This window comes from Mauremys reevesii, linkage group 23 (assembly GCF_016161935.1).
Source record: "Mauremys reevesii isolate NIE-2019 linkage group 23, ASM1616193v1, whole genome shotgun sequence".
NCBI classification, from domain to species: domain Eukaryota; kingdom Metazoa; phylum Chordata; order Testudines; family Geoemydidae; genus Mauremys; species Mauremys reevesii.
Window position 1 is genome coordinate 11,834,966 of NC_052645.1, and position 21,774 is coordinate 11,856,739.

The following is a 21,774-nucleotide window of genomic DNA, read 5'->3' on the forward strand; positions in this document are numbered from 1 at the left end:
ACTGGAGTTCGTTATGCAGTCACACTCAGTCAGCTGAGTGCTTCAAGAGCCACAACACATACAATAGTAGTCAATTCAAGATTTCCAAATCATTACTGCTAACAATTAAGGTAGGACTTTGTTCTTTAATGTAAACAGTAAATCCTCACCAAAAAAATACAGTCATTTAGCTGCCATCATCAAAAGAGATTAAAGGAGAATGTATGATCAACATAAAGGAAACTACATAGCAGTAGTGAAATATATGCAGTTTTATTTTGGTTAGTTTCGTTGGTTTACTGATTTTTACTTTAACTCTATCCCATATTCCTATTTGTTCTCTGAAACTTTATGTATGACACAAAGCACTTAGTAAACAATAATTATTCTCTGTTTACAATTTGTTTCATCAAAGTATCTTGGAGAGATTGAAACGTTTTCTGCTCTGTTATCCAAAAACTGAAATGGCATGTGAAGGAGCCCTATTCAGGTCATCTCAAACTTTTCATGAAAACACGAGGAAAACAACTGTATTACACCTGGGGGAGTGGGGGAGCAAGGAAGGGAAAATACAGGAGAAATGGATAAACAGCGAACTGCCATCAAATTAGAAATAGACAGCCAACACAGAAAGATAAAACCAACCAATACGCTCAAGTTCTATCCTCAGGTTATTGTACCTACCCCACACACAAACCTACGCTGCTGCTGAAACTTACTGTGGCCTTGGCTACACTGGCGCTTTACAGCGCTGCAACTTCCTCACTCAGGGGTGTGAAAAAACACCCCCCTGAGCGCAAGTTACAGCGCTGTAAAGTGTCAGTGTAAACAGTGCCCCAGCACTGGAAGCCGCACTGTAAGCTAATCCCCTCAGGGAGGTGGAGTACCTGCAGCCCTGGGAGAGCTCTCTCCCAGCGCTGGCGCCGCGACCACACTCGCACTTCAAAGCGCTGCCACGGAAGTGCTCCCACGGCAGCGCTTTGGAGTTTCAAGTGTAGCCAAGCCCTGTGTCAACTCAAGGTAAGGAGACTAAATCCATCAAAAAAAAAAATCAAAGTAATAGTATTATGACTAAGGCTAAGATTTTGTCACGGACAATAAAATCATGTCCTGACTAGTAAAAGTTATGGACAGATCATGGGCAATAAAGAAAAATTCAATGAAGCCAGTGACCTGTCCCTGACTTTTACTAGAAATATCCATGATAAAATGGGAAGTCACTGGGCAGCTCGGAGCTCTAGGGTACCCATCCACCCATGGCTCAGAACTGCAGGGGAAGGAGGGCTGCGGGTACCCCCGCCACCCACAGTGGCTCAGAGGCCCACCACCTCAGGCAGCGCGGGTATCCTGCAGCTCCCAGCCACCCCAGGCTGAAGTCACAGAATCTGTGACTTCGGCGACCTCTGACAAAAATCATAGCCTTAGTTATGACCAATTTTTTCTGATGTCTCTTTACCCTGCTTTAACATGTTATATGGTGTGATGTTGCAGTCTATATGATTTTTATAAAAATTTGATAATGAGTGAATATATTGTAACTGGAATATGCTTCATACAAAATGTCTCTTGTAAGGTATCATTACAAAGCTTATCTACTGAGTGTGATCATCCTATTTGTATAAATGTACCACTCTGGTATCTGAAACTAGACATATGAAATATAACACTGAGGGCTTACTGTAATTATGCAAAGTGTAGGCCATTAATGGTGGTTTGGAATCTTGATGACTCCCATTAACCAGGACAACTGTCTGCAGATGGGTGTGTTTTACCTGCAGATGGGTGTAAGTCTTCCTGTATAGGTGTGCGCTGGCAAGTGGGCAATGAAGTCTTGCAGTGAAATGTGATCATGTCACCTGAACTGGAATCCATCTTTAACCTGGTGTTTTTCCATTGAGAAGGAGGGGGTGGGAACCCAGAGGGACAAAGAATTCCCGCCTTATGCTAAAAATATATAAAGGGGTGGAATGGAACAAAGGGGGGAGGAGAGCCATCATGAAGAATCCCCTAGCTACCACCTGAGCTGGAACAAGAGCTGTGCCAGGGGAAAGAATTGTGCCCAGGCCTGGAAGGTTTCCAGTCTGAGGAAAAAAACTTACTGAAGCATCTCTAAGGGTATTCAGTTTGATTAGACATAGACATAGATTTGCACATTTTATTTTATTTTGCCTTGTGACTTACTTTGTTCTGTCTGTTACTACTTGGAACCACTTAAATCCTACTTTCTGTATTTAATAAAATCACTTTTTACTTATTAATTAACTCAGAGTATGTATTAATACCTGGAGGAGCAAACAACCGTGCATCTCTCTCTAGCAGTGTTATACAGGGCAAACAATGTATGAGTTTATCCTGCATAAGATTTATACAGGGTAAAACTGATTTATTTGGGTTTAGACACCATTGGGAGTTGGGCATCTGAGTGTTAAAGACAGGAACACTTCTGTTAGCTACTTTCAGGTAAACCTGCAGCTTTGGGGTTAGTAATTCAGACCCTGGTTCTTTGCTGGAGCAGACGGGAGTGTCTGGCTTGGCAAGACAGGGTGCTGGGGCCCTGAGCTTGCAGGGAAGGCAGGGGTAGAAGTAGTCTTGGCACATAGGGTGGCAGCTCTCAAGGGGGTTTCTGTGATCCAACCCGTCACATATGGGTCATGTTACCATGTATCATGAAAAAGTGATTCATCAGGCCAATGCATATACAGCTACTCAGATAACATGTATAATTGAAAATTATATTGAAAAACTTGGGGTGGATGTAAAATGCCAACAACTAACTTACTGAAAAACTGGGTTTAACACTAACATTCAGCACAAGTATACAGTATCATTTTCACCACATTCAGGGCCAGAGAGATTGTTAATCCATCACTGTCTAGCCTCAACACAAATTCATGGAAACAGGCATTAGTTATATTAGGACTACATTAGGGTAAGCCTATACCAGTGGTTCTCAAACTTGTGTACTGGTGACCCCTTTCACATAGGAAGCCTCTGAGTGCAACCCACCCAAAAACACATTTTTGTATCTTTAACACCATTATAAATGCTGGAGGAAAAACAGGGTTTGGGGTAGTGGCTGACAGCTCACAACCCCCTATGTAATAACCTCATGACCCCCTGAGGGGTTCCAACCCCCAGTTTGAGAACCCCTGGCCTATACGGATGAGGCTGAATTTGCACAAAAGACCAATGTAAACTCAGAGGACTGAGAGCTGTTGAGAAAAAAGGTTGATTTTCCCCCCAAGGTGGAGAGAGAAAGGAAATTATGAGAAGAAAAAAGTATGAAACCAGCAGACAGGAAAGAAGTTACAAAAAAACCAAAAAAACGGGTAGTTGGATATAAAGTACGGAAACAATATAAGCAGCAATACACAAGTAACAAGAACTCAAGGGGGAGGGCCAAAGTAATAAGGTATCCACCTGGAGTTTTTGTTTTTTAAACACTTCTTTTTGGCACCATCTTAAGACTACTAAGTTAGAAGACGGGAGAAGGGGGGGATGGGGGGGAAGAGGGACACTTAAGTTATCCAGCCCACACACAATACTACATACAGTATATTTTTCTAGTAATGTATAATCTAGTCTATACTGGGGCTTCCATTCCTATGACTAGTAAGCCATTCTACAGACCGTCAGGGATATTTTCCTTTCTTAATTTTATCCCATTACTCCTGGTTGAACCTCCTTGATCCACACTAAATAATTCTTCCCCTCTGATGTTCTCACCTGATTTATTTATATATCTCATACTCTCTTTGCCAGACACAAGGGGCTCACCTACAAAATTTTGTGTTCCAAAAACAGCTGCAAAGAATCAAGTCAGCTAATCAATCAGTTGTGATCAACACAGTATCAGTAACTCTGATCTTCACAATCATGCTTGAATGCAATATAGTTTCATAGACAAGCCTCTTCTCAGGTATGAAAGGGCGTAAAAGCCTGCAGTCAGAACAACGAAGATTTGTCCCAAAGAAATTACCTAGGCTACCAGTTATGAAGCGAAAGCCCCTCCAGTTGGGCTTATTAGGCAGCAGCAATATAAGTAGTAGTGACAAGCTTGGGAAGAATAGAATCTTTCTCCAGCGAGGGCTGGAAGTTGGAGGAAGCAAAAGCACTGGTCTATATAACACCTCTAGACCACAAGACTGTTTTAAAAACCCTACTAACACCAAAGAGTACTGAGGAATCTGGGAATTTGAAACCTAGAGCTGACTCAAGAGTGTCAAAGCCTGACATCTCAGCATGCTGTGAAGTGCTATGGAGTCATGTCTTCATTTTAATCATTTGTGAGACAGGCTACACACATTTAAGCCTTAATCTTTCCTTATGAGTCCTCTCCAGCGGAGTGTTGTGGCTTTTACATTTAACTACCCAAGAGCTTATATGAAAAAAGTAGACCCCCCAACAGCAGCAACCAAGTAAAAAAAAATCTCAGCAATGCTTTTAACAGCTGAGCTCCTCTCCCCAAAATGTCATATCTGCTTCTGGCTAGTATATGTAAGTGAAAAACATTTCAAGCCCCAAATAGGAAATGCACATTTTCATTTTATGTAGTCTTAACAGTAGATTATCTATGGGTTTATTTGCAAAGTCCCTTCCTAGTTTCTTGCCATATATGTTTACTTTCAAATTATTATGTGCAATGTTGTCGTAGCTGTCTCTCTTCCAGGATATTAGTACCTCACGCACCTGGTCTTTCTATCTATTATTGGACCAACTTCTTTTGGCAAGAGAGACAAGCTTTTGGTTTTACACATACCTGTATAAACTCTAAAGCTTGTCTCTCACCAACAGAAGTTGGTCCAGTAAAAGATATTCCCTCATCCACCTTGTCTCTCTACTTTTAAATTGGCAGTTAAAACATAAAAGCAAGAATAAAATATAGAAGCATTAACCATCTTTCTTAATTCTATCAACCTGAAAGTGAAAGATTAGAGGTGAAAAGAGGGAGGGGAGTCTGCTAATTGCAGTATCATTAAGTACTTCTTTCCACCTTCCATCAAGGAATGTAAGAATATATGCTGCAAGCAAGAAGAAGAGGAAAGGGAGCCCACATGTAGGAACATAACCATTTCTAGCATACCCCTAGCAAAAGCTGTAAGCATTCCAATATCAGAGCTTGAACTTCAATTTTATCCTGGATGTAGGGAAAAAAGTTGCATCCTACAGTTTTTCAGAGTGGTGTGGTAGGAATTCAAAATAGACAAGATATTTTATTATGGAGTTTTTGTTTACCAAAACAAATGGGATCCATATCTGAACTCAAAACACAAACACACAAAAATGAAACAATTCACTTACCGTATTTTCTCTCCCTATTTTCAGTTTTCCCTTCCCTAAACTTTATAATGCATTCCCTAGAGCTCTGGCATATTTTTAGTATGAAATGTCTACTCACCTTAATGTCCATACCTACATACAGCATTATGTGGGTGTATGAAAACAAAGTAGCATATCAGCATAAAGATACATTTTGGCTGAAATTTTACACAGTGTATGTCTGACAGACTTTTTTATTTTTGAAAAATGTCTATCAAAATGGTTCAGCCATTTCAGAGAACGAGGCTAGTGAAAAGATATATTGTTTCGCGCCTGTTTAAAAAAATGCTGACCATCTTTTCATTGAGAAGTTTTAGAGACCCCATGCTATGGAGCAGAGACATGAGGATTCGCAACAGAGTGTCGTTGTGTGTTGGGGATATGCCTTTTGCCATCATGGTGAAAAATCCACCCAAATCTGACCAAGACTTGCAGCTTTAATTCCCCAAAAATTCTGTCTGTGCTGAGCATGCTCTAGTCTGAAGCTAAACAGGACATTCTCTGTTACTGCAATTCCCAGCTGCTCCAGACATGCTAGACCCGGGCACTGGAACAGAGCACAGGAAGGCTCTCTCTTGTGCGCTCAGTGACCACTCCCCACACACATATATACTGGGTTTGCCTACACTGCAATTAAAAAACGAAAGCTGGCCCATGCCAGGTGACTCTGCTCGGGCTAAGGCTAATGTAACTGTGGTGGTTTAATTGTGATTCAGTTTCAGGCATGCAGAGCCCCCCGGACCGGAGGCCAGGACCTGGGCAGTGCAAGTGCCACTGAAAATCGGCTCGTGTGCCGCCTTCAGCACACGTGCCATAGGTTGCCGACTCCTGATCTAGCCACTCTAAATCAGTTAGTCCACCTCCTTCCTAAAAGCACTGCTCCCCATGTCTCAGTGGGCTATATGAGGTCAGAATACTGGGGAACTTTATTCTACTGTTATCTAAAAGAACAGTTCAAGACAAAGACAACAGATGACATACAAATTGGTAACACTAAGCCTAAACAAGCTGGCGGCCAGAAAGATTATTGGAACTGTTTTTATAGAATCGGCTACTAAATTAATAGTCCAAATTTTACCTAGTAGTCCTTGCCGCATTGTTTGAATGTCATTTTGAATTATATGGGCCACAACTCCTCAATCGACTCCAGAGTGTAATGCAAAAAAACATTTTGGTTCCCTAAACTCTCAAAAGGCACTTTATGCTTTCAGGAGAATGGGCAATCCACTGGACCGTCTAAACATACTGGTGCAGATTTTCTTCCATTCAGAAGGAAAACTGTTAGTTCAAGTGTTGAATCTGCCAGAAAGCTTGGGGATTTAAAAAAAGTGACATCACAAGGCACTCATCTCCAACAACAGATGGGAGAAACCACTCTTCAAATATACATGTGTGGGAGGAAGAGTACACAACATCACATGATGCAGACAGATTATTGCCTACTGTCACTTAACTCTTCTAATATCAGAAGCGCCCTGCAGGTTGTAAGCTTGCTGCAGTGATTACGCTTTCACTATATGTGAGTGATGACAGAAAAGAGAGATGCTCAAAGTAAGCAAAATGTTTGATGTCCTTCATCTGAGCAGATATAAAAATTAAACAAGTCACTGTGCAATATAGGACAATGCAAATTACACATAAAATTATAATTTTTGATATGTTTGCTCTGTGTAAAATGTATTTTAAAAGGTAAAATGACTAACAGGATTACATAGGGATTTACCGTAAAAGCAGTATATCAAAATCCCAGCAAAATCCTGTATGAGTGTGTCCTCAAGAGCACATCAAATTAAAATAGAATCTCGCCCCAATCTAGAACTGCTTCATACAATTAACAGATGTATATCCACACACAAAAGTTAATATTTGATTTTCACACACACCAATAGTTGTGTTATGCAAGTAACAGTTCATAGTAAACAGAATACAAGTGTAAACAACTGATAGAATGTAAAGACATATTTTAATACTATTATCTGGATTAACTAGAAACCACATTCCTATCTAATCCATCTGATGGACAAAGATAACTCCTGTTGACACTGCATCCCATAGCTCTTTGGAGCTTTAAGTGATCTTCCTATTCATCAAAGCAGTGCAACAAGTGAGAAATATACCACATTAGAACGGACAACAGCTATAAACAATCACAAAGAGCTCATCTTTATCCACACATTCAGCCAATGGCATAAAACTAAGGTGAAGCAAAGTATGGAGAAAGCACAACAAATACAATGGATCACAAACAAACTAGGCTTCAATTTGAAATATAAAAACTCCACATAATACACTTCCTAAAGAGCCTTTGATTTCACTAAAAAGAAAGACTGCAAGTTTGAAAACCTTTTATTCTATTTGGTATTTTTTCTAACATCTTTGAAAAATTATGCTGTTCCAAACACCAGCCCAGAAGGGAGGAGGCTGTAAATGAAGAATGAATGAGGCAGGAAAAGAAATATATAATGGGAGGCAGTTTTCATCGTCGTTCTATGGCAGGCACAGCCCAGCCCCCCCCCCAAATGACCCCTCTCTAAAAAAAAATAAGTTCCAACACACACCTTAGATTTCTTATCATTCCTTTTCACCATGAATTTGAACAAACAATTTCAGCAAGCATTAGTCAATTCCCAGTAGGGCACATCCAAACACTAACCTAACCCAGTGTACACATATAGGTTTATTATTCTTTTAGTTAATACAGCCTGGGCAAAAGTTCTCAAAACTTAACAGCAAATTTCAAGGGCACATCAGCACACACAGATGAACAGCAAAAATAGAATCACACCCCTCTGTCCTCCAGAGCTCTGACTAGATTTTGCTAGTCAAGGTGAATCAATGGTCTTGCCACCATTTTAAAAAGCTCAGTTTTTTGCATGATCATGTTCCAAGAAGGATCATTTCTGGTATGTTCCTTCTCTTAGGACTCCAACTTCTGGGATTCTTTCCAATAAACAAAGATGTAAACAACATCATAGTAAAAGGTTGACAGAGCAAACTCCTTTGTGGAAAACAAAGGTATAAAACAAATTTGTGCTCACAAATACAATCTCTTCAAAGCCAATCCATTTAATGCAGAGGGTGTCAATCCATTATCCTGCATTTGAATATGGATCAGACAAAAGCTGTGCTTGATAATCTTCTAAACAGACATTACTCTGACACACTGCTAGCATGTTTATCATATTGCAAGGAATCATAAGGAATTATGTTTTCCCTGTTTGGATTTCTTGGTTTACAAATAAATATAGTTTCCTGAAGGACAGCTCTATTTCATGACTCACTTGTGATCTAAAATATCAGTACAGCATTTAGCTTCTAAAGATCACTCTGACACTTGTGTGCACAAGTACAGAATCTCATTTCATATGAGAATCCGCCTGTTATATCAAAGCATCTAGAGCATTGAAATGTCCTATGGTTCGAAGCTTCTTACTGTACAGCGATTCTTTGATCACTAATGACTGTACTTTAAGTGTGGTTGCTTACCAGGGAAGTGGCATAAAATCTGAGGTACACATCTACTATAACTTTGAATTTACTCAATAAGGCAATAACTAAAAGAATAAGGTATGACATAACAGATGGGTCTTCAGCCTTGAAAATTCAAAGGCAGACAACTGAAAATATCACATCAACTCATACAACTGCCATCTTAATGCACAATAGCTGCAGTAATTATATATATTAGATGTAGACTAGGGGTAAATTTTTCAAAAGCACTCCAGTGACTTAGGAGTTTACATTACTTTTGAAAATTGGATTTATGAGTGTAAGTCGCAAGGCACTTTTGAAAATTAGCGGAGCAGAGAGAACAAAGAGTAATTTATCTACATCTAACTGTAGCAAGAGATGTTTATCTGAAGTTTATGAAATGTGCCTTGACAGATATTTCGTCATGGGACACAAAGGAGCCCAAGCCTTCTCTCTTATTGAAGGCATGCCACAACAGTAGAAACCGGTGAGAAGACCTCAGTGCTTTTTGAGTATCTGTTACATCTTACATTTCCCAACCAGAGAAATTATAGGCTGGCATTGTCCATTTATGAAATAAAATAATGGATTCAAGCAGTCATACGTTCCTTCAGTCCACTAATGGTTTTTCCCAATTCAGAGGCAGCACCCAAGTTCAACAAACTTAGCAGCTGGAATTTTCTTATTAATTTAGGGTAATATTAAAGAAAACTCAGAAAGCTGGCACAACTGACAAAGCTCCCAGTGAAGTCAAGATATAGTGCATATCACTGAGCCTCTGTAAAATTAGGTTTCTAAAAAGCCATCCTTTCTAGAAAAAGCACTCTCTCCAAATATAAGCCATTTTTTGACCTTTGCTAAATCACATGACATTATATTTTGGTGGCATTTTCAGACTAAGGACTTGAATATTCATTAAGATAGAAGTGCAGTAATTGTTTATAAGATATACATATTATCTTTATATCATAGAAGCACCTAAAAAGATTTCAACTAGGTCAGAGCCCCACGCTGCACTGTACAAACACCATGGCAGTCCCTGCCCCATAGGGCTTAGAAGAAATCTCTTATGAACAGAAATGTTTCAGAAACAAGATGTTTGAGTAATTTATAAACCTATTGGCTTATTTTTAATTAAATACACTTAGCTGAATATCATAGGCATGGAGACATTATTTTAATAAAGCGAGTGGCAGTATGAAATTCTATAAACATGAATTGGTTACTTTCTGTGCTAACATTTAAAAATTAGAGTTTTACCTGGCTTTTCTTCAGCTACCATACAATTGGCAAACTAGTGCAAAATAAATTAAGATGTAAAAGGAACATAATTTACTTGAAATCTAGTCAATAAAAAACATTAAAAGCAATTGCTGAGATTATACATACTCCTGATCCTGAGTGCTTCTGGGAATTTCTGTAATTGTACAATGAGACATTTTCTAATTTTTAAAAACAACAGGTAGTTGCTTTACCCAAACTATAAGGAAAGTGATCACACAAGTGAAACTGACTAAACATAGTGCCATCAAATGCACAAACTGAAGGGTGAAAAAACCCAGAAGTGTTTCTTTTCTTCTATTCCAATGCTGCTTGAAACAACTGTTGAGATAATTTTCAGGTTTTTTAAATGGATTATGTGTGTGTTTTTTAAATGGATTATGTCCTTTTGAAAAAGTGTTTTAGTTTTAAATGCTATAATTCACTTTAAAAACCCCTCTTAATTGCACAGTGTCCCTTTAACATGAACAGAAGCAAATCAAGAAATATACAAAACCAATCAAATCCATGACTAAAAGCAGGATGCAACACAGGGAGATTGGTTTAACTCTTTGATCACTAAAGCATTCAAAAATTAATCCCATGTGTAAACTGCTTTTTTTTTTTTTTTTTTTTTTTTAAAGCAGAGGCAATTTTCTTTGTAGGCATGGTTCAGGCAAAACAGCTTCAGTAACAATAGTACCTGCTCCACCATCACAACGTTCAATTCACCTCATCTACCAGGCCTGCATTGTTTTTGAAACCTCTTCCTCTCAGAGCTCAAACAATTGACGGATTGTGTTTTGAGGTTTTTCAAACCTTTCACCGCCATATCTTCATTCCCACCATCCTCCTCCTGAATCTCCTAACTCACCTCCCTCCCACACAATAGACTCACGGAGGTTAGAAATAGGGAACACCTACTGATTCCGCACATCCATCCCTCTGCACACGCAGGAAAGCCTCTCCTTCATAAAGGACGGGGCTGACATTAAATGGACACACACACAGCACATGATCTTGACCATCATCTCCTCCTCCTCCCTTAACATCTCGCATCCCACCATTTCTGCGCGCAGACAATTCCGGTCTCCTCTAGAGCCACCAATCTTCCCTCCCACAATTCTCCATGCCGCGCACCTTGCTGTGCGAAGCGCTCAATCCCAGGCAAGGCAAAGACACAAACACACCGACCCTGCTACGGAAGGCACCCCCGCCTCCCCCACGCCGTGCCCCCCCCATGCTCACCTGTCCCCCAGTGCCCCCGCGCCATGCCCGAGACCCCCACGCCCTGCCCCACCCCACCCCTGGCCAGACCCTGCACCCCCTATGCCCATGCAGACACCCCAAGCCCCCCTGCACTGACCCTTCTAGGCCGCCCCCTCCCGCCCATTTCCCTTATACCCACTGCCCCCCCAGCCCACTAGCCCCCCCGACCGCTGCTCCCCAAGCCCACTAGCCCCCCCAGCCCACTAGCCCCCCCGACCGCTGCTCCCCAAGCCCACTAGCCCCCCGCCCATTAGCCCCCCCCCCTCAGGCCGCTGCTTCCCACTAGCCCCGCCGGCTGCCCGTGTGAGCCCCCCGCCCCGTACCCGGCCGGGCGGTCTCTCCTCACACACCGGGGCGGGCTAGGGGGGAAATCCCGCCAGCTCCCGGCCCGCCGCTGTCTCCTCACTCACCGGCGCCAGCGGCCCCCCGACCCCGCGCCCCCTCCCCCCAATAACATAGTAGTAAGTTTCTATTGGCCGGGCGGGGAAGGCGGGGCCGCCGCCGGCTCCGCCATTGGCGGCTGGGAACCCGCGGCTCCCGGAGGAGGAGGAGGGGGAGGGGCGGCGGCGGGAGCGCGTCGCGCACGCGAGGAAAGCAGGGCGCCCTGCGGGGAGCCACGGGAGCGCGCAGTTAGACAGCGGGGCGCGCTCCCCCCGCGGGACAGAGGGAGGCGGGAACGGGCGGCTGCTGTGCCCCACTCCGAGCTGTGGGGAAGGGGGGGGTCCTGTGCCCCACTCCGAGCGGGGGGGGGGGAGCGAGGCTGCTGTGCCCCACTCACAAGGGGGAGGGGGGAGGCTGCTGTAAGAGGGAAGAGGATTTTCCTTCCCTACTGAAAAATGGGGAGAAGTAAAATCTGTAGGACAAGCCCCCTCCCCCAGCCCCCACTCCCCCTAGGCAGCTCCTGCTTCTGCCCAGGCCCTTCCCTGGGCCTGATAATGAACCAGAAAAAGCACCCATATTACCCCCCTGCCCTCCTCCCCGTTACTCAGCCCAGGGCGCTTGGGACCACGGAGACGCTGGCAAAGCAGTTTGGGCCGGGTACCTATAGGCATTAAAGGGAAGGATTGCAGGATACGGAGCCTGATCCCTAAGATCCAGCCCAGCTCAGTCCTCGTGACAGGAGAGGGGCCATTTCCAATTGTGCCCCTCCCTCCCCCAGATGCATTCAGGGCCTGACCCTGTACACTTGAATTCAACAGAAATCTGTCACTGCCCTTAGTATTCATTGGCTCCATTCGCTTCTGAGCCTTCCTCACATTGTGCCTGCGCCTTGTTAATCAAATCCTGACTTCACATCAATCTTTGTTCTGTAGACTGGGGGGAGTGGGGGAGAAGACCCACAACCATGCAGTTCCCCGGGTACTCTACCCAAGCACCCAGAGGAAGCAATCCTTGAAGGATAGTCCTTGGATAGAACAAGGAATTCTTTGGATTTGCCTCCACACAAACTGGAACAGACAACACTTAGGCATTATATACACGTTACAGATTAGTGGCTCTTCTCATCCCTGCCTTACATAGCTAGGCCAGCAAGAGCCTGTAGCAGAGACGGTTATACAAGCAAAACTGCACTTTTACTCATATCACTTGATTGGGGGGGGGGTTCGTATACCATTGTAAAGCACAGCTTTGGCAGTACAGTATACTAGTAAAGGAATAGCATTAAAGTTCTTCTAGGGTAGACTCATCTACAGTGGAAAGTTGTACTGCTTTAACTATACTAATATACTATAACGGCTAGCGGTACAACCCTTGTAGTGTGGATGCAGTTGTGCTAGTATAAAAATGTTTCATCTCTGGATGCAGTTAGACTGGTAAAGACTAAAGTTTACAAATGGATGTGGGATTTGGGGGGGAGGGGGAAACTCACATCCTTAACCAACATAGTTATACCAGTCAAACATTTATGTTTAGACCAGGCTTAAATTAAAAAAACAAAAAACAAAAAACCTCAATACTAGTAGTTATTTCAGTGCAATTTGGTAACTACAACTGATTTCAGTTTGTTTGTAGACAAGCCTCCATTAGATGACAGAACCAGTTGGCAAATCCATGTCTAGGAATAGTCAGAAACAGTCTTTTCCTCTCTTGGGCTCTGTGGCATGGCGCTGCATGACATGCAAGTTACCGACAACAGACTGTTTCATGTCACTGAAAAAGTCACAGATGAAGTCCCCACAGGGTAAAGCCCTTTATGAAAAATGTTCTCCTGTCTATGCATATTAATAGCTGGGTCTCACAAAAGGAGAACTTCCTGAAGTGAGATATTAGACTGTATTATATACATTACATAGACTACCAGTGCTATAGGAATGGATGCCTTTTGAGTACTTCAACCAGATACATTATCTAATCCCAGCTTCTTTAAATCTCTGCTCTAACCCACAACAAACACTGTCCTTTAAGAGGAGGTTGAAATGACATGATTACTCCCACTGCTACAGCTAAGAGGATAGAGCGGTGAAGTGTTTATAAGGTAGGGGAGGAGTAAGCAGAAGAATAGCTTTAGAACGTTACAAATAAATTGGAAACAATACAGAAAAGAAATACACAAATTTAGAAATTTTTCTGATGAATGTCTTAAATCAGACCAACCTTTTTCTACAAGGTCCTAGATTTTAGATACAACTTTCTCTATAAAAATAGAAAAATGTAGTGTAGTTCAGAAGCATAGAGCTATTCTCCCATAACAATCTACTTACAAAAGCAAAACTTTTTTTAAAGATATAAAACAAAGGCCATTAAGTAAGAAATGGAACAGTTACTGTGTCCCCAATCATCCGAACTTTGCTTTTAATATATCTTTACTAACTCAATTAAAACCCGTGGGGGGGGGGAGAGAGTGAGTACTTGTGAAACAAGCAAACTTAAGTGAGATATCTGGGTTCTTGTCTTCAAAAAGGGATAATTGTGTTGGTCTCTTTTGAAAATAATTTCTGTACTAGGATGAGAAAGTTCCCATGCCATGGCCTGGAGACTTGTAGGGTACACAGTGTTTTCTGTTGTACTAACTGTGGAACTATTAAATCTTCTCTCTTTGAATTTGTCAGTAGAAAATAGATACACTATACAATTTTACATCATCATGTCAGCTCCAGCAAGTCCTCATCGAGATGGATTTCCTCGCATGTAAACGTACCAACAAAGAGAAAGCAACTGCTGTGTCTCACATATTTACATAATCCACAACAGACCTCATGGCAACAAAAGCCTTTTGGAGCAAAATGGGAAGAGATTTAAACTATGGATCAGTTTTCTGTTTGCATTAAGATCAACTCCATCCCACCCTATTAATATTCAGTACTGAGGTGCTTCCTGGTTTGGGGTCAATAAGCATTGAACCTCCAGCACGCCGCACTGAAGTTTATTTCAACAGCATCCTAGCAAGGGCCAATTTCAAACTTTTGGTTTTCAACTAGTACCTGATACTTTCCAAACAAACAATCTATTTCCTCATAAAGAATTCACCTCCCACTGAAAGACGCCCACCCTGATGGCCTTGCCACAGTGTGTAATCCTCTCTCTAGAAAGCTTGCAACCAGCTTCCATTACAGGTTCACGCTGTTAAGAGACATACAAATATTTCCTAGCTTTTCCTTATCAGTGTTGCCATCTTTTGCTATTTTAATCATAATTCTCATGATATTTTGTCATTTTCATAAAGCCCCAGCTCCAAAACTCTCATGATGATGGGCAAATCTCAGTTTCATTAAATCAGTTTCTAGCCTTCATGCTTACACTGAAGTACTTGAAAATGTGAGCACTAAAAGCTCAAAAACAGATCTCAAATAAGAGCCCCAGTTTGGTTTAAAAATTAGATTTTTAAACCAATCTCATAATTTTTGGGGTCCTGACTCATGATTTTTGAATATTTAGATGCAAGTAGTGTTGCTAACCCCAAGTCCAAAATAGACTTTGAAAGCTTACAAAAGTATCGCACAACATGGGCAACAAAACGGCAGATGAAATTCATTGTTGATAAATGCAAAGTATTGCACACTAGAAAACATAATTCCACCTATACATACAAAATGATGGTGTTTGAATTGGCTGTTACCACTCAAGAACAATCATGGATAGTTCTCCAAAAACATCTACTCAATGAGCTGCGGAAGTCAAAAAAAGATAGCAATATTAGAAATCTCTAGGAAACGGATAGAAAAGACGACAGATTTTCTGTCACGATATAAATCCATGGTACCCCCACATCTTGAATGCTGTGCACAGTTCTGGTCACCCAATCTGAAAAAGCTATATTAGAATTGGAAATGTCCAGAAAAGGGGAATAAGATTATTAGGGTTATGGAACAGCTTCCATATAAAGACAGACTAAAAAGAGACTATTCAGCTTAGAAAAGAGACAGCTAAGGGGGAAGACATGATAGAGGGTTATAAAATCATGAACGGTGTGGAGAAAGTGAATAAGGAAGTGTTATTTACTCCAAGTAACACTAGAACCAGGGGTCACCCAATGAAATTAATAGGCAGCAGCTTTAAGACAAATATAAGGAAGTATTTCTTCACACAACATAGTCAACCTGTTGAACTCGTTGCCTAGGTATGTGAAGGCCAAAAGTATTATTGGGTTCAAAAAAGAATTAATAAGTTCATGGAGGATAGGACCATCAATGACTATATTAGTCAAAATGGTCAGGAACACAATCCTATGCACTGGTTGTCCCTAAACCAATGATTACCCAAAGCTGGAACCGGAGGACAGGGGATGGATCACTCGATAATTGCCCTGTTCTTTGATTCCCTCTGAAGCATCTGGCATCGGCCACTAGACAGAAGACAGGATACTGGGCTAGATGGAATATTGGTATAGCCAATTACGACCATTCTTAATAGAGCAAAATGAATGTTAAACCTGTTGATTTTTTTAAATACACCTCTACCCCAATATAACGCTGTTCTCGGGAGCCAAAAAAATCTTACCACGTTATAGGTGAAACCGCGTTATATCGAACTTGCTTTGATCCACCAGAGTGCGCAGCCCCGCCCCCCCAGAGCGCTGGTTTACCGCATTATATACGAATTCGTGTTATATCGGGGTAGAGGTATACTAACAGTAGTTATACATTTCAAACTGAGGGGGGAGGGAGGAAAGGCAGCGCATCCAAAACATTAAAACTGATATGTAACTCTACAGTGTGTTAGGAGACAGTTTATATCAAAGACTCTCTATAGAATGTATTGATCTGTGCTGCATATTAACCCAGATTGGGGGACACTTTTTAAACTGGTTCTTTCATAACACTATTAGCATTAGATGGAATTTTAATTTAAAAAAAGTTACCTGTTACATCATATACTATACAGTTTAATGAGACAGGAATATCACTGTACATAACGTTAAAAACCCTACATGAGCATTTAACACAACACTACCCAATATTAGTTCCCATTCAAGTTAAAAAAAATTAGGCAAATTGACTAAATATTACTTTGGTATAAGCTCAAATCTGCCTCATTTTTTAAACTGTCACTTAGGTTTTGACTCATTTTCTAACCTTTTCCTTCCTACACATCCCCAAACTGACCTCTGAAATCCCATAGGAAGTCATGGAAATTTCTTAAATTCTTAGCTATAAACAGTTTGATCCATGCCAAGACAGGACTGCAAATATTTAAAGAACTTCCCTATTCGTTGCGATTTTTTTATGCAAGTTAGAAATCACACTATACAACCCAATTAGAAATTCAGTCATATTAATGAATCATGAATCGTCAGTAGCTGAATGCTGTTATTTTAATAAGGGTTATAAGCATAGAAATCATATTCCTTTTTAGCATGTATATGTGCGGCTAAGGCAGCAGACTGTTTTACTGAAAACCACAAGGTAGTTCCAGGCCAGCAGCAAACTCAGAACTCTTGCAGCCTTGACTGGTGAAGATCAACAGAGTCTTGCAGAGAAGGGGGAAGAGGTAAAAGAGAGCGAACAGAGGGAGAGCAAGTAAGCGCACTGTGCTGTTTTCAAAAACACGCCATCCCAGCAGTTTAAATATGGTGCATTTAATAGTGAATTTAGAAGCCTTTTGGAATCTCCATTACGATGGAAGAGAACTCTTGCCCTAGACAAATAAGAGCTCATATATAAAAATCTTAGAAAATAAATCCCTGTGTTCTGCGAAGACACCACAGAATATACAGTATAGTAGGATTCCCACATTCAAGCATGCAGTTACAGACCCAGGGTCCTCTTATTTCAATGCCCGTTAGCTTTATGTTAAAAATTTAACAAACGTCAACGATGCACTCTGCTCTGAATAAAACTCACCCTGCCCTGAAGAGTTGATCACAAGGAGCTTACCATCTAAGAAGGAATTGTGTGTGCGCGCGCAACACTTAGGGATTTTTAATGTGAAAAACAAGAGAATCTGGGGAGGGGGGAGGAGATCAAAATTGACATACACTACAAGAAAGAACAAAATTAAGTGACCTGAAGCTGAATGGTAACTAAAGTTTAAAAGAAAGAAAACAGCCACACAATAAGTATTTACTGTGAACTGGCTAGAAGTAATTGAAAATGTCAACTTGTCTTTTCTACACTGGTGCACGAATTAGGTCAAACCAGCAGCAGCAACATTAAGTAGTGCAAGCAAACAATCCGCGGGAAGTCAGTGGTTTTGTCTCGTCAACCTCTGGTTTGACGGCCCTGGCTCTACGGTTCACATTCACTCGTATAATCACAAATATTGATTCAATTGGTATCAGAAGGCTATGAAGAGGTCTACAGGAAATCTCATTTCAACTTGGCACTGCATAGTAGGACAAATCCACTTTGGTCTAATTCTGATATATTTCTGTCAATAAATAAATAAATAGAGTACATGACCTCTCTCCCTTCTCAGCAAGGGATTTAAGATCCAGATTCCCAGTATATTTTCCCTTCCATTGAGAAGTGTACAAATTAACAATCATTGTGTGGGAGAAAATTACTATCGACAAAGTCTTTAATAATCTGCCATAGAGGTAAAGTTACAAATATGTGGAAAATATTTCCATAGCTTTTGAAAGCTGATGCAGATAGTGCTTTGCTGTAACAGAAGGGCAACCTTTGGGGATGACGGCTGTTAAAAGCCTGTCACATTCTGAGCTAAGAAATGAAGTGGAAGAGATTTATTAGCTCATCAGTCCAGCTCATTACTAGTCTCTAGGATAAGTCGTCTCTACAGTGTATTCACTCCTCGGTGTTTTATTACAAAGCCACAACAGCAACCCTATAGTTAATGTTAAAAAATAACTCGCCATTATAATCCCAATTCTGGCACAATGCATCAATTTTTGCCAAAGCCATATCATTTGTCTGAAAGTTTTCATTGGGGGGGGGGAAGGGTCTTTTACCATGGAAGACGCTCCTTCCCACCCACTCTCCCCCATTTTGTATCATTTCGACTATCTAAGCGTGATCAAATTTTAACAAATCCTGATAATGCATTTTTGTAATCTGTTCCTTTTTGGAACACAATCTCTCAAAAGGCAGTTTGGCCCAGAAACTCCAGATCTGGCTTATTCTAGTGTCCTCACAGTCATTTGAGTATTTTCATACATCTGTCTGGATATATGTATGAATGTAAACAATAAAAAAATAGTATATTTTGTATTTGAAATATTTACTACGGCTTTTGCTTGAGAGATGTAGAAAAGCTTTGTACAATGCCCTGAAAGTTTGCAAAAATCAGGTCCATTGAATCAATGGAAAGAAGTGAATTTTTAGTTATAGGACCACCACTGAAAGCCTGCCACCTCCAGACATTCAAATCTAGGGACTGTTAGCAAGTGTGTCACTTTCATTTCCAGAGCTGCAGTAATACAGAGGAGAGCATGCCAGTGTTGTCAACTCTTACCATTTTAAGATCACAAATCTCACAATAGTTGGTGGGTTGTTTATTTTTTAAAGCTCCAGCTCCTGGAGTCACGTTACTACTTTTCCTTTTAAAAATTAAGTTTCTAGCCCTCATGGCTGTGAAGAAAAGTTTGAAAACCATGAACTGGCAGTTCAAACGGCAAAATGTATATTAAGATCATGATTATTTGGGACCTGATTCATGATTTTTGAATGCTTGGGGTTGGCAATACCAAGTCTCTCTGATAGTAGGACCCAAGTCACAGAGTGAAGAAATGTCAGTTATTTGGCTCATGGTGTACATCTGGCTCACTTGATGGATTTTTCGGGGGGCATGAAATGGGTCAAATTTTCAGCTCTGAAGCACCCTGAGATCACGGATCTTGTCTAAAAATCAGTAGCAAGCTCTTCCACACAGGGACTGTTGTCGTCTTGTGTTTTTATACAGCACTCAGCATGGTAGGGCTCCTTGGCACCAATACAAAATATTTAATATTAAAGAATAATCATGCCTTCCCTGGAATAAACAATCAGCTGTTCCCTTTCATTTCCTGCAATTGGCAACTAGTCAGGTTCTCCCCCAGCACAGGGTTAGAACAGACAAAAGAGCAGAGGTTTTTTTTTAAAAAGATTATAGGTGCAACTTTAAATAAATGCACTAAATAAAAATGGCTAATCTCTTTTTAGATTCACAGATATCTTAATTCCATTTAAGTAGTAATTTGTCTGGGAATTCAAATTAGTTTTAAATGCTGTGCAGGGGGAGGGAAGTTGACATAGGTAGGAAGGTTACCACCACTTCCCTTGGGAAATTTTTCCACAGCCTAGTGGATCTTGCTGTATTAAGAGTATCCTGATATTCAGCCTACATTTTCTTTTATTCATATACATCTGAGTAATTACATTTGATCAATTAAATCCCTATTTATGAACTTAGCTTTTGAGTAAGTTAAGTCAGTATCATATGCGTCTCATTTTGCATGAAATCACTGTTCATTTCATCAGTTTGCTCAGCACATGATAGGAGACAGGCTACGTAAGCAATCAAGGAGAAAAGAATAAGAAAGAGATATAGCAACAAAAACTAGAAAAGAACAAGCACTCAGTAATATTAACAAACCTCTAAAAATTATGTTTTGAAAAACTCGCTTTGCACTAAAGCGCATCCCCTGGCCTGATATATCATTTCACGAGACAACCCATTAAAACACTGACCTTTCATGGATTACAGGGCCAAACTGTCAAAGAGTTACATTGTCTATGAACAGATTATCTACCCTATGAAGAATAAAACAAAATTTTCCCCTCTTACAATACGGCTTGAAAGCATTAAAATTCACAAATGGCCGCCACTAAAACAAAGCATACAATTTATCATGGCATCTGTAGTGCTGCTTATACTTATTGCTGCAAATACCACTGTAGGTCCAACAGTCACAGGGCACCAAATGTTGACAAAATAACACCACACAGTAACCAGCATAAGTCTGTAAATTTTAGCAATAGTCTCACTTCTCAAAGAAATTATACCAGTAAAGTAGCTAGCACAATGGGCCCTTACCTTGGTCAGGTAACAGCTTTACTGCATCTGATTTCTAAGAAACCTAGCTTAGATTTTTTTTTTTTTAAAGTTACCAAGTTTATCAGTGTTTCTCTATTTTCAAATCATGCCTTTTGCACTTCAGTGTTCAATTTTCATGACTCTTTTTAATATATTGCAGAGGAATTCTGCTAAGAACCTTGATGTTATTGCAACAACAGGACTTTCCAGCCATAAACACCAGCCTCCTAAACCAAAAACACAAGCAGACAGTTTTGCTGAAATTACAAATGTATCTCAAGCTAGAGGTCAAAGCTCAACTGTGCAAGATTTGTTGAAATAAACCTGAAAATAACTTTTAGGGCTACCAGTAATAAAACAGAGACAGAAGAACTGTATTACAAGCAATCACTGTGGCTGCTGTATTAATTTATCCCTCAATAAAAATGAGCTTATTCTGGAGAGAAGCTAAATATTACTTACCTGGTAGAATTACTACCCTTATAAAATGTCTCAGGAATTGTTACATAGAGGCAGTGTTTCCCTACCAAAAATAAAATAAAGAAATCTCTAACTGTTATGGTTCTCAATAAAAAACAACTTTCAAGATATGGTGAGTGTAATCAGTGAAGTAGTGTCTGCCTAAGTTTGCAGAGAGCCTGAAACAATAGTGCTAAGATGTGAGCTGGCCAGTTGTTTAAATGGATTCTAACTCAGATGCCAGCCATGATGTCTTAAATCAAGTGGTTCTCAATCAAGGGCACATGCACCCCTGGGGGTACGCAGAGGTCTTCCAGGGGGTACATCAACTCCTCTAGATATTGGCCTGGGTTAGAAAAGGCTACATAAAAAAAGGACTAGCAAAGTCAGTACAAACTAAAATTTCATACAATGACTTGTTTATACAGCTCTAATACTATACATAGAAATGTAAGTACAATATTTATATTCCAATTGATTTTATAATTTATATGGTAAAAATGAGAAAGAATTTTTCCAGTAATAGCGTGCTGCGACACTTTAGTATTTTATGTCTGATTTTGTAAGCAAGTCACTCTTTAGTGACTTGGGGTATGCAAGACAAAT

At 40.6% G+C, this 21,774-nt stretch overlaps 1 protein-coding gene across 3 annotated transcripts in view; it reads right to left on the reverse strand.

The window, feature by feature from the left end:
* Positions 1–21,774, reverse strand: part of EPB41 (erythrocyte membrane protein band 4.1) — a 160,472-nt gene that overhangs the window by 116,861 nt on the left and 21,837 nt on the right. The window contains exon 1 of one of the 3 annotated variants that reach the window (XM_039511967.1): positions 11,622–11,725. The exons of the other annotated variants lie outside the window; for them this stretch is intronic. The gene's annotated coding sequence lies outside the window, so the exon portion shown is untranslated. Of the gene's footprint in view, positions 1–11,621; positions 11,726–21,774 lie in introns of those variants that run through there. 3 annotated transcript variants of the gene reach the window in all.